A 17527-nucleotide genomic window follows, 5' to 3' on the forward strand; every position below is an offset into this window, starting at 1 on the left:
ACAGCTATTCAGATGCAGCTCTTCAAACTGCTAATTTCCAAGGCCCACGCAGACATATGAAGTTAGACCCCATGTGGGCAGGAGCCTGCAGCCCTGTTTTAGCCCAGCCCTATGATTCTCGCTGTGCCGGGCTTGAGCTCTGTCCCTGCTCCTGCAATCCATGGGCCGGGCCGCACCCAGGGGCCAGCCGGGTAAGTGCCCTCCCTAGTGCTCACGGGGGCGAGCACTGCCATCTGAGACAGCAGGGCATGATCTAGCCAGGCCAGCTTCTTGTTCCTCATGGGAAGGTCCTTCCCTGGATGAGGCCTGCAAACCAGGGGAGGACAAGCAGTGAACACGCTCTGGGGGGCCACTGGTCCCTGGGCTCAGCAGCCTGACAGAGGTGCCTGAGGGCGGACTCCGAAGCCTCTTCCAGCAGAGCCACTGCTGCCCTGCCAGGTCCTCCTCCTTTGCTAAAACTTTGGAGAGTGACCAAGGATTATGAAATAAAACAAAAGCATGTATGTCCTCCTTCTGGGAGAGCTGTACGGCCTGCTGTTTGGCCTCACTAGAGAGCCAGACTGCTGGGTTTTTTATTTACTGATGGGTAAAATGGAAACTGTGAGATGGCTGAGGCCGCCAGGCCCTGAGCTTAACAAAAGGGTCCTGCTGAGCAGTTCCCAGGCCCAGCATGGTGGCCGAGGGAGGCCCTGCTCCTGTTGCCCACCGGTGCTACCCGCCCGGCATGCAAGCCAGACACAGGAGGGCAGGGCAGGAGCTGATGCTCAGAGGGCAGAAACACCTGGCTGCTCTCGTAGCACCCGCCGGCCATGGGCTAGCACCGGCAGGCCCTGCCTCCACCCCCGGCGCCCGGGGCCCCCGCGGGGTGGTGAGAAGCCGCATCGCCTGGCGTTCGTCGCCAGGGCCACGGTTGTTCCCGCGTGGGGTCGCGTCCCACTCTGTCGCCACTCACTGCTGCGGCCGCCCGCCCGGGAGCGTGGATGCAGACGCCGTCTCCTCATCATCTGCTTCCCTTCCCTAAGCAAGCGCTTCGCCAGACAGGGGGCGCCTCGCCAGACAGGGGGCGCCTCGCCGGCTCGGGAAGGGGCCCTGGAAGCAAGTTCATCTTGAGCGCAAACGTTGGCTGCAGTCTGCCGCGTGCGGTCTGCGCTGGGAGTGGGTGGCTTGCCCACGGGACGGCAGGTGCCGGCCGGTGGGGGTGCGCGTCGGGACTGCGGTGAGTGCGGTGCTGTCTGGAGCACACACTTCAAGGGTGACACGAGCCAGAGAGGGCAGCGGTAGGCTCCAGCTGCTGTGGGGCCAGAATCTGAGCCAGTAGGGACATTCTTTAAGAAAGAGAATGCACAATTACAAATACGAAATGACATTGAGATTTTATCACAATGAAAAAGAAATCACAGAAATTAAGTACGCTTTGGAGATTCAGTTCCTGTATTCTGACAACTCTTTGCCAGAGTTGTTTATACAGAAATGCTTGCTGACAGCACCCTGGCTCCCATTCTCTACTTCGAACACGGCTCCCAGCATATCCCCAAGCCAGTGCAAAGGGGCGTTGGAGTTTGCCTCTGAGATTCCTCAGCACCCTGCCCCCCACCCCAGCTCTGCTCTGGCAGATGGAAGCAGCGCCCCCGCCGTGCGCTGCACCGCTCCTTCTGGGCGTGGGATGACCCCTGCCCTCCCTAGAGCCTGCTCTGACCTCTGTGAAACTACCCTCCACTACAGTGTTTACAGACTCCCGGCGACTTCTAAATCCACAGGAAAAGCAGGGACCTAGAGCATGTAAATACCAGGGGTACACGTCTCCATAAACGGCATTGGATGTCAGAGACAAATATCCAGCGGCAGCAGCCCCAGGAAAGCGGTTCTGAGGGTCCAGCACATTCCTCCAGTGTATCAACATGTGTCCCTTCCCAGCGGTGACTATTAAGTGTTCCTACCTCCTCCTAACTGCCTGCCTGAGGCACCCCTGACTCAAGGCCACTGGGCTCCATTTTTGGACTAGGGAAGACTCCAAACTAATAAACTGCTGTGGAAATATATACGCACTCCCTTGTATCAATTGTTGTCCTCTAAAGGATGTTGCTGTGTGATACAGCTTTAAGTTTTCAAGTCTGTCATATTTTCTAAACTATGATCTCTTCCATTTACTTTAACGGCTGTGGCATTCCCCTTTGCTGGAGTGAAAACTAAACAATGTGGTTTGGATTTAGTGTTCCCATGCATCACCATGAAAATGTTTGTCTCAGCAATCGCATCGTTACTGTTACTGGGAACAGCTGCTCTGCCCTCTTTCCTCTGTGAACTGCAGTCCGCTGCCCCAGTTAACAAGTGAGCAAGGTGGACCCAAGCCACTGGGATAAGAGAGCCGCTACAGGGTGAACCAGGACCTGAAAGGATCCGCTCCCAAGCGAGCCAGGACCAAGTATAAGGAACGGCAGCCCTGGCAATGGGTAGCATGGCTCAGCAGGTGAGGAGACTAGGCTGTGGCGCATATAGGCGGTCTCACCAGCCTGCTGTGATGTGATGGCGAGTGAGCCAGGCTAGGCAATGTCCCCCCTGACCCGTGAGGACTCAGTAAATGTCAGGAATCTCCTTAGGGCTTCCTGCACTAGCCCTGCTTGGCAGGTGTGGGATTCCCACAAGGAGAGTGTCCTGGCAGAGAAGAACTGCTGAGGGGGCCGTTACTGATCCCTTCATGGGTTTCTGGACATGGGCAGGACATAAATTTGCCTGTGGATCATTGATTCCCCACAGAAATGGGTTCCAGATGTCTGGGTCCCTGGAGCTGTCCACCCTGCTCTTATCAGGCTCAGCTGGAGCCTGAAGTTTTGCACAACACATTTTCGAGATAAGAAAAGGCTGAGCATTCCAGGCTCTGTGCCAGCACCTCCACCTCAAGACCCCTGGCGTGTGGCCCACTGCCTGCTGGGCTGGGCATGGCCCAGGTCATGGATCTGGCCCACTTTCCCCTTCTCTTTTTTTTCTTGTCTTTTCACAGGAAACAATATACACATCCATTAACAAGAAACTGGCTAGGTAAGTTACTGTACCCATATACAAAGGAATTCTTCCAACCATTAAAAAATACTGATGCAAAGGTAGTTTTATTGCCATGGACAGAGGTCCATGACATATTTTTGTATTGAAAATTAGGTAACAAAACCACATAAAAAATAAAACCCTATTTATGGAAAATAATAAATATCTATCTACCTAAATTTGCATACTTGTATATATGCACAGGAAGATGTAGAACGGTGTGAAACCAACAAATTAAGAGTGTGATTATTCCTAAACCATGATATCTTGTCTAGCTCCCAAAGGGAGAGGCGGGTGCTGCAGCTGTCCCCCACCGACCTGCCTGGGGAGGTGGGGGCACTAGAGATGCTTTTCACGTGGCAAAGACAGGGCTGGCAGGACAGGAAGTGCTGTGTGGTTTCCAGCCCTCTGCTCCACAGTTCAGCAGCGCCACAGAGCCACTGCTCACCCTTCTGGAAATGGGCAAGTGAAGCCGACTGGAATGGCCAGCCTCCATCCAGAGCCTATGAGCATGTGCCCTGATGTGCACCCTGCAGCCCTGATGTCTCCCCCTACACCTGTTGTGTGTGGGAGCCAGCATGCTTCAGATGGTTCCCTCACCCCATGCAGGAGTGGGGCTGGCACCTCCACGTGGCCCTCCATGTGGATAGTTAGCCTCTGTGGCCACTGGCTCCCCCTACAGGTGGATTTGAGAGAAAAAGGAAACTGCCAGCCTTGCAGGCCAGGCCCAGAGCTTCCCTCCAAAAGTGTCAAAGTTCTCAGGTCAGTCCTGACGCAGAGGAGCAGAGAACACTCCCGCCACATGGAGGGAGCCCATCCAGGGCACGGGGCATAAGCTCCCACTGTGGAGGCCCCTGGGGGCTGCTGGGAAGGGACAGAGGCGCCCACCACAGAGGCCCCAGGGGGCTGCTCAGGACTTACCTCGCATCAGACGTGGGCAGGCCAACGGGTCTCAGCCCTCAAGGGACAAATCGGTGAATCACTGTTTTTCTCTCCTTCCAAGCAGTTGCTGCTTTCTACCCCATGGACAGTCTTGTTATGGACTTAAGTGTAACCCCTCTTATCATGGACTAAATAGATACTGTAAACGGCTTGCCTCGCTGTTATGCTCTGTAAAACAATGTGCCCTTGTCACTGCTCCTGTCACCAGCTGACCCCACCAGACCCTCAGTGATTCGCAGGCTGGGCGGACGAACAGTGGCTATTACACAGTGTGAGGGGCAGCAGCAGCCGGTGGCTCCGGCTTTGCTCGGCCTTTGTTTCCCCTCCCAGCACCGGCCTCCTCTCTGTCAGAGGTGAGGTAAGAGCGGGCCCACCTGCCCAAAGCGGTAGGTTCCTCCACATTAGAGCCAGGGTCCCAACCCACACCCCCGACCTCTACAAGTACAGCTTCCAGTGCATATGAGCAGACAGCTACCTGTGTCCACATGGGACGTGGAGGCCAGCCAGACAAATAGCCTGCCCCCACAGGCCAGCATGCACCCTTGCTGATTTACAGCCACCACTGTATTTTTTGCCCCTCTGCCTACCTGGCCCACTGCCGCAAAGCTGTGGAGTCTGGTGTCCTCTCACTCCCAACAGCCCGACCCACGTCCGCTGGCCCAGGCCAGGGATGGCCACACAGCCCACAACCGCCACCTCCTGGCAGCAGCTGCCTCCTCCCTGGGTGAGTTGCCCTCAGATTAGCTCCATCCCCAGGTCCTGTGGCTCGTGACTCCTCTGTCCATGCAGAGGGCTTGGAGACTCATGAGACCTGCAGGGGCTCCCAAGACCTACTTGGAACTGAGGCCAGATGTACTTCACAGAGCCCAACCCCACAAGGGGCTCTCAGTTCTCCAAATGAGTCACTGTTTCCCAACCATAACTTTGCAAAAGTTAAGCAAGCACATTTGCTCATAAGCAGTGAAGAAATTAAAGCACTTTACCAGGAGCCATGATAATCTGATCTCTACTACCACCTGTGCACAGGCACAGTGTTGCGGGAACTAGTTCCTGCATTTCTGCTTCTGAGCATGAGTCAAACTGCTAACTCATGGGATTGGAAGGTTCCCCATAAAAATAACCAGAGCTGTCCAAAGGTTCAGAAAGTATCACCCACGAATCACAAAACTATAAATGTAACCATCTGGGAAAGACTTTTTCCAAGTGGTTGATCACTAAAATTGCAAATGTTCTGGCCTGCCTTGCCAAATGAGGTGACAGGAAGACCCTGTGCCCACTGCCCACCCACCAGACTCCAGGAGTCCAGGGATGAGCCTGATGCAGGAGCAAAGACAAAGGAGGAGGACTTACTTGGAAATCCAAGTGAACCAGTTAGGCATCCTGCTTCACGGACACAGGAAATCCTAATAGCTCAGTGAGAAGGAATGGCCAGGATGCATGTATCTTGCTGTCTTCACCACTGCAGGTAGTCAGGGCAGTGAGACATGAACACAGGACTGACTTAAGGACTGGCACCCAGTGCCCATTATTTAGGCAATAAAGATTTTACACTGGCAATTTTCAAAAAGGTAGTTTCATATGTAGATGAATTTGTGGAACCTCCTGGGCCTCTGCCCTAGTCAGTACACAAGCCCAACCAATACCAAAGGTGAGACCTAGTTCCCTGTGGGGAGATAGCCAAGGAATTAAGGCATTTCCATCAATCTCAGCAATTACACATCCACGGCATGTAACGTGTGCCCTAAAACTCACTCAGCACTCAGGGATGCTTGAGCCACCTTCTGCACCACTTTATCTCCACAGGCCCACCAGTTAGCATGGAAAGGCATGCTCCTGACCTACATGCTGGTCTGGGCACTCCCAGCCCTGGGGAGCTGTGTCCCTAAGGGCTCGCATACCCAGCCAGCAGTGACTCCAGGGAATGATCTGAGCTGCGGAGGCAAGGGGCACTCTCTCAGGCCCCCCACAGAAGGCTCTGTGACATCTCTGGCAGAGACACTCAGAACTGACACTGGGGTGCACAACAGAGAGCCAAAGGCCATCCAGCAAACTCTCCCAAACTGGCATTCAGTGAGCTCCTAAATTGTCAGTAAATTGCTCCAAGCTGAAATTTTCGATCTGTTTTCTTCATAACTCTTTTAAATAACTCCCCAGTTGCTTATCAACCTGTGTGTGGACATGCAGTACACGTGCTCTCTCACAAACTCAGTTTACTATATACAAGATAACCTCAACCAGAAGTGTGGCTCCATCTCCCTAAGTGGATGCCCTCTGAGCCCTAGTCAGTGGCACAAGTCCTCTGTGCCATCTTCCTGTGGGGTGGCCTGGGATTAACCAGCAGGCACCCTGCCAGTGGAAATAAGCCAAGGATTGTCACATGTAAAAATCTCCCCTTCTACCACTCTCAACCCCTTAATCGTCAAGGAATGTGGAAATCATTGTGTTGGTTTGTTTGCATTATATTAGGGGAATTTGTTTGTCTTTCTTATTGGCTCTAGACAAATCATGTTTGATCACTTGAAATTAAATAGGTAAAACTGCTGGGACACAGAACTTTCTAAGTGACGGAAATTAGGATAGAAGGATGGGAACTCCAGCTGGCCGAGTCTGGCAAGGCTCAGAAAAGGGGCTCTGCCATTCAGAGGTGGGAAGGTGCCTCTGGCTCAGAGAATCACAGCTTCCACCAGGACCACTGGACGGAGCTGGTTCAACTCGTGTCCCCATTTCCTCAGAGATCCCATTGTTTTATGCTTTCTCCAAAACACCATCATCATAGTTTGACACAATTTGAGAATTCCCCTTCCTCAGATGTGGAGTACATGGCTTCAGTACTCTGACCGCAGCCGGACCGTGCTCCACCACTTTCACCAGCCACAGCTTTGAAGCATGAAAACCAGGCTCCTGAAGCAAGGAAGAACAGTCACCAAAGTGAGCAACTGAAGACTCTGAGAGAGTCTGAAGGCCTCATTTTACAGAAAGGGAGACTGTGGCCCCAAAAGGTTGTGATGCCCCCAAATCACACAAATCCTCATCCCAGTTCCCTGCATCCTCCCTTCCCTCAAGAGCAATGGAAAACTCTAAGGCCACTCTTGCACTGATGTTTAAAGATAATGCCATCACCTCCCTGACACAAGTTCAAAGGGAGCCAAACATCCTTGGCAGAAGATTCACCACTTCTGTATCAGAGCTGTTGACCACAGAGAGCCTTCCCCAGTTCTTTCCCAATCTGCTAAAAATTCTTGTCATGGAACCAGAAAGAAAAGCAATAAGTGAAACCAAATACGAGGCAAAACCCATGTGTGCACCGCCTGCAGGCTCACTCATAGCTGCCGATTGGAGGTCCAGCCTCACGAGATAAGAATCAAAATCTACAGCACTTTCAAGAAAAATGTGACTCAGTGTTCACATCAAATTCTTATCACAGCAACTTCTGTGTATCTTTAAAAAGAAAAACAACTGCTTTTTCACCACCAGAGAATGCTTACATCCAATAGCGCTGTTCAGCATGGAAACCTGCACCCAGTGGGCCCTGTGCTGCCACCACCCTCAGACTGGCCCTGGGTATGGGAGACCGGGTGGCTTGCCCTATGCTGTTTAAGCCTCATCCATAAATTCAAAAAACTTAAACAGACATAGTAATGACAAAACCCAAATTGCTACAGGTCACATTTTTCAAATCCTAAAATCTTCAGGCAATTATTGCACAATGCAGTCAGGACTGGAAGCCTTGTTCTTGTCAAACTCCAGTGTAGAGGGCTTCTGTGATGTATGTCAGCCACTCCCACCCTAAATGAGGCCACCCCAGAGAAGGAAGCTTCATTTGCTCTGCTTTTTGTCACATCACCACCAAATACACTACACACTATAGCATACATACTGTTCACTTTTCATATGTCCCCCCCAGTGGCTAGCATGGCATCTCCATGAGGACAGAAGCTTCATGAGTGCTCTCGCTACCAATCCTCAGAGCCTGGAACAATCTCTGTCTGGCACATGGGAAATGCTCCATAGACGTTTGCTGAATGAACATACAAATGAAAGAATGAATGGTTTTTAGATCCTTCATGAGAAAAATAGACTCCAGGTGTTTTGCCACAAAGGATCTCAGGCATATTTAGATGTACATCAGCATGTTGGACTTATTTTGTTATTAGAATAACACCATGTATGGGTGCCTGCTCTGTGCCAGGCAGAGTTCTAAGTGCTGTACATGTAGGATTTCACTGAATTTCCACAGCAGTACTGTCCAGGGGGCGGCACAAGAAACTGTGGCATGTCACCCAGGGTCACCCAGCTAATGAAGGAGGAGTGAGCATTCACACCCAGACAACCTCGCCAAATTCTTGGTTATAGAAAATACTGGATATGACATTGCGTTGTGCACTAGGCTCTCAGAGGACGTTGTGGAGGGCCTGGGCTCTTCTCGGATGGTGTCTTATGTGAGCTTCCAGGCCAGGGAAGGTGTGCCTATAGCTGTTGGCCGGTGTGGCGGGTGTTACCTCTGCTGCTCAGGTGCTGCTCACACAGTGGTGTAGGGGGCCCACTGGGCTGCACATATCAAGGTGGTGCTGAGCACCACCACCCATGCCAGGTGCAGCTCCACTTCCACCCGACTGTCTCTGGCTGGAAGAGAGGACAAGGCGATTCCCTCAGACCCTCCAGAGAGGAGTGCCCACCTCAATCCAGAAGGAGGGGCCTCACAGCCCTTCCTTGATCCAAGCCCCCAGGCCATCAGCCAGCAGGCATCCACATGCCCGTACACCAGCCTTTTTCCATACCGGAGCACTATTTTCCAACCAGAGGTTAGCCCCCAGTGACTAGCAAGGCATCTCCATGAGGACAGAAGCTTCATGGGTGCTCTCGCTACCAATCCTCAGAGCCTGGAACAATCTCTGTCTGGCACATAGGAAATGCAGGTTATGTAAAAGCTCAATACATAAAAGAGATAAGCATTAAAATGGTTGAGTTGCAGCTGGGACAGCAGCTCCATCCTGCTCTATGTGCCCTCCCTCCATTTGCCAAGGCAGCCCCGGCCAGCTCTTCTGAGAGGGGCGCCACTGTTCAAGGCACATTACACACTGTGGGTGCTCAGCAAATATCAGTGGATCTGAGGACAAATAGTTTAACGTGTTTACAGTCAGAGTCATTCTGTTTCACTTGGCTTCCAGAAGCAGCTTCGCATACCCTGGAGACCTGCTCCTGGGTGGAATGTGGCCCCCAAACAAGTCAATTTCATTCAACTTGGTCAGTGCCCATGTCTCCTGCATAATTTTGACTTTTACAAATTTTCAGATGTTGTTAGTCTAATTATCTACCTAGATAATAAATCTATTTGTTTTATGCATTGCAAATACATTCTCCCAGCCTTTGACTTTTCATTTCACCTTTTGATGTACGGAAGTATTCATTTTTCCTGTAATAAATTTACCCACCTTTTCTTTTAGTCTTTGCTTTTATATGTCTTAAAAATATCACCATCCTACGAAGTCATAAAGATGTTCTCCCATTATTTTCTTTTAAAGTTTTAAATTGATTTTTTGAGAATAGTTTGGAGTAACAATGTAAAGATTTCATTTTTAAAACCAATTGTCCCAGGGCCATCCCTCACTAGCAATGCCCCCATCTTATATCACATTATTTTATTTGTACACATTTTCCTGGACTCTCTACTCTTACCCATCAGTTTGTCTATCTCTCTCTATAGTTTTTTAATTATTAAAGCCATATGACAAATCTTCTTTCAGACAGAGTCGGTCCCTCCATTTTTCTTTTTCTTCCAGATTATCTTGCCAATTGTATCAGTAGGCTGTTGCTTCATAACAAACCATCTCAAAACCAAGACAGTTAAGGCAGTAAGCATTTAGTTAGTTCTCCAGATCTGTGGGTCAGCTACTCAGGCTGCACTCAGCTGGATGGTTCTTCTGGTCTAGACTGGGCTGGCTCACACTCAGGCAGTCGGCTGGCTGTCAGCTGGGATAAAGAGGGTAACTCGCCAGGCCACATGCCTCTCATCACCCAGCTGGCTAGCCCGGGGGTGTTTTCCCACAGGCCAGGTAAGCAAGAGAGTAATAAAACACACCTGAGACCTCACTCTACTAGCCAGAGCAGGTCAGGAGGCCAGCCCACATTCAAAGGGTGGAGAATGGATGCCTCTTGGTGTGAGGAGCTGCCAGCTCACGTTGCAAAGGGTGCAGAGGCCAGGAGAGTGAGCAATGAGATCATACTGGAAATCAGCCCAGTGCAGCTTCATGGGGACTTTACTATTCCATGTTAATTTTAGAAGCTGATTTTTAAGGTCACAAAAATAAACCCTGTTGGGATTTATTGCTAGGTGATTAATATATTATTATAATTTTTCACAAGGTATCCTTTTAAATTTCATTTTTAAGTGTTTGCAACTGAAGTATGAGAATATAATGGATTACTGTGTATCAGCCTTGCTAAACTACTATAATTCCAATAATTCACCCACAGATTTTCTTGGGTTACTCTGTAGGAAAGCACTTCCATTGAATGATCTCTTGCCAGGATTCCTTTACAAGTGCAGCAGGGGTCAGAGCTGCTGCAGAATGTATTGTTATTGTGATTTTAGGGTTGCATAAAAACACTTAGTAACTATCATTAGATCGCAGGGTGATTCTGCATCTGGACTGCATTGTAGGCCATTTTCAAGTTGGAAACAAAATAGATACAGATAATCAGAAAAACAATACCATATAAGAGTTTACACTTGGCATAAGACAATTACACACATGCTCAGTTACAACCTCCAGAAATCCTGGAAGCAGGTAGGTTGCCTTCAGTGCCTGCTGTCATGTTTTTCTCCTTGCACATTGATCATCTCTCCATAATTTCTTCTTCAGTCAGCTTCCGTGGTCACCCATTTCTGCATCTAACCCTACATTGTTCCAGGCCACCGCAATCTCCAACTCTCTCCCTCCCGGTCCACCACCCACCAGTGAATACTACCAAGTCTCCATAACTTTCTTTATCTCTCACACAGTTAAATAGTGAGTATGATAATGTGAATCACACTGACAGAGTGTGGCAGCATTCATACACACTCAGGAGGGCAGAGTGAACAGGATGCACATTGTCATCAGTTGGACCTGAGTTTGAATCCTGCCTCTGGCACGTATTAGCTCTGTGACCAGAGCAAGTCACTTACCTCTCCAAATCTCAATTTGTTGCTGTCATGAGGTTTAAACAAAACAATGCATATAAAAAGAAAGAATAATGTATTTCCATGTTTCCCTACCATCAGGACAGTGAAGGCAAACAGGCTCCAGATGACCCTGGCTGAGCTGGCTGCAGCACGCTGCATTCTGGCCTGACCGGCCCTCCTATGGGCTCCGTCATCCTCACCGTAGTCCTGCTCCGCCTGAGAGGCAGCAGTGCCCTGGGCCCAAACCCCTCAGCTCTCCGGCCTTCTCCTCAGCCCACGCAGCCACCTGCGCACAAGGTCAGCCCTGGCCTTGCAGTGCCCCAACTGCTCCTCCTCTGAAATGACGAGCTATAACCAAACCCCATCCTCACACGTCTTGGTGCCCCTGCCGTCCTGGTGGCGACCTGTGCACTCTCACTGTGCACTCTCTTCCACTTCCTTTCCAACTTGTTCATGGTCCACGAGCTGGACCAGTTCAAGGGGTCTGTTCTATGTTTGAAGATCCATAACAGTGAAGATCTGCCCTGGGCTTTCATTGCAGTCACTTAATTTTATGAACAAACCAGAGACAAGTAATCAAGCAGGATTTGTGATCTAAGGACAAAGGCATGGCTGCAGCTCCCTAGTGTTTCCCAGAACCCGCCAAGCCCTGCTGAGCTGTTCTCTCACCACGTCTGAACCAGGGCAGCTGGGCACCGCCGAAGGAAGCCACACGCTGGGCACACTGGCTCCATCCCAAGTTAGGGTCACCACTTCATTTGCACTTTAACACTACCTGGAAATAATATAGTGTTTCTCTGGGGAACTTGCTCTACTGCATCTCACAGTCATTCTTTCAATCTCCTCCATCCCTCTTGCACCTCGACTGCCAACTCCCTTCCCAGCCAGGTGTCACACACCCTGTCCCATGGGAAAAACCAGAAGCCGTCACATGCAGTCTCTTCTACTTCCCGTCACCAAACCCAGCCCACCCCGTCCATCCTCACTCTCTCCTTTCTCTCCAAAATCTTCAAATCTCCCTCTCTCCCTACCACTGAACTTTCAATTTCCCCTCCCTTCTCCCCAAATGTCCAGAGTATTTCTATCTGCTGTCTTCTCTCACTTGCCTCCCACTCACCACTCAATCCCCTCCAAATCCATCTGCTCTCTCCTACTAATGTCCCATCTGGGATGTCTCTCTGCACAAGCCAATGGACATCTTTCCATAGTCATCTTGCCTGACCTCTGAGCAGCATTCAACCCAGATGAATTATCCTTTTCTCTAAAAGACCCCTCCCTCACCTTCTGGGAAAGGAAAGTGGCAAAAAAGTGAGTCAGGGCAAACTGATGTTGGACAAATCAAGAGACATGGTACCTTAGAATGGTTTTTATTCCTGCTGCATTTATAGTTTCCTTCTGAGTCTATTTATGTTTAATAAATATACCTACTCTTTTAAATTTTATTACAAATAAATGTTTCCCTGTTTTGCATGTAATTTACTCTGGTATTTCTTCCACATTTTCAGTTTTTCAATCCTGAAATTGTACTTGCAAAGCTGCTTTAACAAAAGATCCACATGCCACTTGATGGCAATGACTAGAATTAAGGCAATCATCCACAGATAAAATGAATACCAGTTTTTAGACGTCCTACAAAATCTCAAGAAGCAATTGTGACAATATATTTGTTCTCTAAAGGACAGACCCTAGTGGTGGAAACCTCAGACACCAGGGCAAGTAGGGTTTGGGAACCCAACCAAGCCAGAGTACATTAATGCCTGCCAACCTGAGACTGTGGACCTCCTCTGTCCCACAATACAGGTTCCATGCAGTTAGAAAATAATGGACATGGGGAACAGATAATCCACAAAGGACAATGTGGAATTTTAAGTATCTTTTATACTACTTTACCCTCAGCTTCAACAACATCAAAATATCAACCTTCTCCAATTTTCCAAGCCCACCCAGAAAAGGAAGCTTCAAAGACAAACCATGTGCTACAAAGCATCTGATGCCTCAGGAAAATGGCACTTCATAATTCAAGGCTTAGAATTTCTGCTGTGACAGTCTTCCTTCCAAATTGCTTGAACATTGTTGATGTCTATTGGTCAGTCCTTGACTCCTACACTTTCTTGCCAATTTAAAAATGTACTCAATTTATGCAAAACCTCTATGGTTTATGTTAAAGCTATGAAAGGATGAAGGCTGACCACTTGAACAAAAAAAACACATAGCCAAGGTCCACAGTAGTGGAATTTATGGCTGTGTTCCCTTATCACTTAAAATCTGAAGTATTATCAAATTAAGTAAAAGAAAAAGATATGAAATTGGAGTTGGCAATGGAGGGCAAGAGTATAGTGGGATTTGAGGTGGAGGTTTTTAATTGTAAATGTGAGATTAGAAGAAAATGAAGATATGTCTAATCACCCTGCCGGAAGACCTATCATTCACCAGAGTGCTGAGCAGCTTCTGGTCTGTGTGTTCCAGAAGTTTGTCCAGATTTAATAAAATCTAGGATTTAAAATTAAAATCTTAAAATTCCTCTACTTTGCATGGGTAACTTTCCCTTGGTGTAATGATTTGACAATAGAGAATAGTGTTTACCTCTGTACTCCCAGTGCGTGCCCGTAGTAGAAAATCAACATCTATTTGTTTTAAACTATTTGTTGAAAATGATTTATTGAATAAAATGATCGAACACATGAATATTTTTCTTTCACACAATTAAAATTCAGATTATTTTGCTGTCTTTTTTTAAACAACTAGAGTTCTTAAAAAAAAGTGAATCATAAGAAAATGGATGGAGAAAAATTAAGGTTCCACGTACACTGTTTCACAATCCAGTAGCCTCCTAACTCCCTAGAATACTGCTGCATATGGGAATGATTTAGGGCCGGTGTTAGGGAGGTGCCTCTGCCTGTTTAAATCAACCTGGGTTATTCTCAAACAGCTGCCCTCTTCAGGGATCTGTGTTTGGGTATTACAGATAGATTCGTTTCCCAAAGTAAGTTCTACAGAACATTCGTGCCATGATTTTTATGAAAATTAAATTTCTTATTCAAATGAGTTTTGATATAAGGAACACTGTGTGCTTCTTGAGGATCACAGCACATTTGCATATCAAGGCTTTGAAATACACTTTGGTGGGAAAACCTTTGTAACCTTCTTAGCCTTTTACTTGGAACACGTTTTTTTCTCTCATTAGCATCTGGTAACTCCCATTGTCCAGTGTCCTGCAGAATACCCTTGGAGAAGAAAGGTCCTATGTTCATAGACTGGGATTTGTAAGACCTCTTTGGTCAGTCACCTTAGGATAAAGCATCTTGACATGATTCTTGACAGATGACCAACTGGTCTCTACCAGAATGAGTACCTGTTTGCCATTTGTATTTTTCAAAAGTTTTAAACTTTAGAAAGTTCTCCTTAGAGAGAAGTAAAATCAGATTCATGTAAATTCCATCCATTACCCTACTCCTGCCTTCTGGCCCAGTACAGAATAAATACGTAACCATTCCCATATCTTAGGCTTCTGTGTGAAGACAGCAATCATCTGATTCATTCATTCATTCCAATGCATCCACACTAGGCAGGCATGGTCACGAAGGATGGGTTTATAGCAAAGAGCTGGAGTGTGCCTTCTGATAAGCAGACTTGAAAGAGAAACTAGTGAATGAGGCAGTGAGATCAATGCCAACATCAGGGTAACAACTACATGTTTTGGAGGCATGGGAGTGATGCCTGATCCTACCTTCCAACATCAAAGAAGCCTTCCTGGAGGAGTGGATAACCAAGCTTATGATGGTGAGAGCTGGTCAGAAAGAAGGGGCAGGATGGGGGCTTTTTCCACAGAGGAACGGTTTTCAGATGTCCAGAGAAGAGACAGAGCATGCATTTCATCAATGACTCTGCCCTTCTAACTGAACATGCCCAGGCCCCAGCCATCCTCAAACGTCAGAATTTTAAGGTTTTCACCTTCTTGATCCAAACTCTTAGGACACTCTGTCTAGTCTGATAGTGTCCCTTATAAAAACAGACTTAATCACAAAGGTCCAGCTGAGCCTGTCATCAAGGAGTACGGTGGGGCAGAGCCTAACACAAATACAGCCAAATGGCGTCCTGGGTTACAGAACAGTGTCCACTCAGTTTTCTCATTCACACCAAACTCGTCCAAAGCGTTCAGGACCTTGAGAAACTTAACACTACAAACTGATTTTGCTTTATGATTTAGAATGTTCAAAATAAATTACCTATAAACTAAAACTTATAGTCTATATTTTTCTATGACTTCTATTATAATTCCAGAGACCCTTTTCTAAATCCCAAAAGCACAAAAACATACTAAAATTCACATTTTAATGTGACACATTCTGTGCACTTACCCCTCCTGATTTCAGGGCATGGCAATTGTTTAAATGGAAAAAAAAATGATGCATAGGATCAATGCACACCCATTTAGAAATACTCATTCAGAAGGTGCCCAGTTTATCCCCACTTCCCTGGAAACACTTGCAAACTCCTTGAGATGATTAAGAATCGTGCTGTCTGTGCCACTGCTCCAAGAATACCACAGAGCTCCCCACGGGGAGGCCTCTCTGAGCCCTCCTTTTGGAAAAGAACTCAGATACACCAGCTTGCTCATTGTTTTATACTGAATCCACTATTAAAAACCAAGTGTAGATTTTATCTCTCCCATCCACAGCGTCACTGATAATTAAAATTTAAAAACACATATTAGTCAGATATCCACCATTACATATTTAAATAAAGGCTTTTAAGCCTTAAACTATTGTGAGATTTTGGATATTCTTCTGCAGACACATGAAGTTTTACATTGCTCTGTTTAATTTGACACTGACGTTGAGGTAGAACAGAAGTAGTGACAAGTCTCAGAGACACAAATGTATGTGATGTCAAGTCACTGAAGTGTCTCTGCAATTTGATTTTCTCTCCCATGTCAAGTTCATGGATGGTGCAAACCTCATTCCTAAAATCCTGCAATGACCTCTAAAGCAGTTCTTCTAAAATGTGATCCCTGAGCCAACCGCATAGGCATCACCTAAGAAATTATTAAACGTGAAAATTCTCAGGCCCCACTCCAGACATACTAAATCAGAAACTCTAGAGAAGGAGCCCAGCTGGGGCCACCAGACTTAGCAAATAAAAATTCAGGACACCTACTTAAATTTGAATTTCAGATAAACAAATATTTTTTAAGGATATGTTCTATGCAACATTCGGGATATATTTATATTAAAAATTATTTGTTGTTTATCTGAGATCCAAATTTACCTGGGCACCAACAATCTAGTTTAACAGCCTATCCAGGTGATTCTGATACTAACGTTTGAGAATCACTAGTGTAGTTGATCACCCCTGATTCAACTTCACTGTATTAATTCCAAAGTAACTCATGCTTCTTGTAAATGTGTACATCAGAACTGTTAAGTACCTACATATCTCAGAACTGCTATAATTGTAAGGGATGTTTTTCCCCATTATGCTTTCCAATTGTCTATTGATAGAATTTTAAACTGCTGATTTTTAACAGCTTTATTTATATACAATATACATGGCAAACTTTAATGTATTTTAACACATGAAACCACAATCAAGGTAATGAGCATATCCATCACCCCAAAAAGACTATTAAAGCGCTTTAATAATCCCTCCTTCCTGCCCCTTACCACCCACCCTACGTCCACTCTACATCCTGAGTCAACTAATCTATTTTCTGTCATTACTAGTTTGCAATCTAGTCTTTTATATAAATGGAATCATATAGTCTGTATAATTTTTTTTGGTCTGGCTTCTTTTTATTTTATGGTCTTCCATAGTCTTGCATGTATCAATAGTTCATTCCTTTTTCTTGCTGAGTAGTGTTTTCAAGTATGAATAGACTACAATTTGTTTATCCCATCATAGGTTGATGACATCTTCAATTGTTTCAAGTTTTTGGCTATTAAAAATAAAGCTATGCTTCTAGTTGATGATCAACACGTAAATAACTTAGAAGTGATCACCCCGTTTTCACAAGAAAAAAGCTGGCCCAAGCTGAATCATCAACTCTTCTTAGCTTTAATCAGAGCATTGAAGATACAGGCCCCCCAAAATTATAGAGAAGCAGAAGGGCATGTGCAGAAATCACAACACCGTGGAGCAGAAGCCTCTGTGGGGACAGGGACACACCCTCCAGGCCCATCAAGGGGCTGCAGGTCACCAAAGAAAGAATCAGTGAGTTTGAAGAAATATCAACGGAAATTTCCAAAATTGAAATGCAAAGAGGAAAAAGAGAATGAAAAAGACAGAACAGTCTATCCACTACCTGTGGTACAATGACAGAAGTCATCATACATGTGTAATGCTAATACCAGAAGAAAAAGAGAGAAATGAACAGAAGAAATA

This window comes from Manis pentadactyla, chromosome 3, assembly GCF_030020395.1.
Source record: "Manis pentadactyla isolate mManPen7 chromosome 3, mManPen7.hap1, whole genome shotgun sequence".
In the NCBI taxonomy this organism is placed as follows: Eukaryota; Metazoa; Chordata; class Mammalia; order Pholidota; family Manidae; genus Manis; species Manis pentadactyla.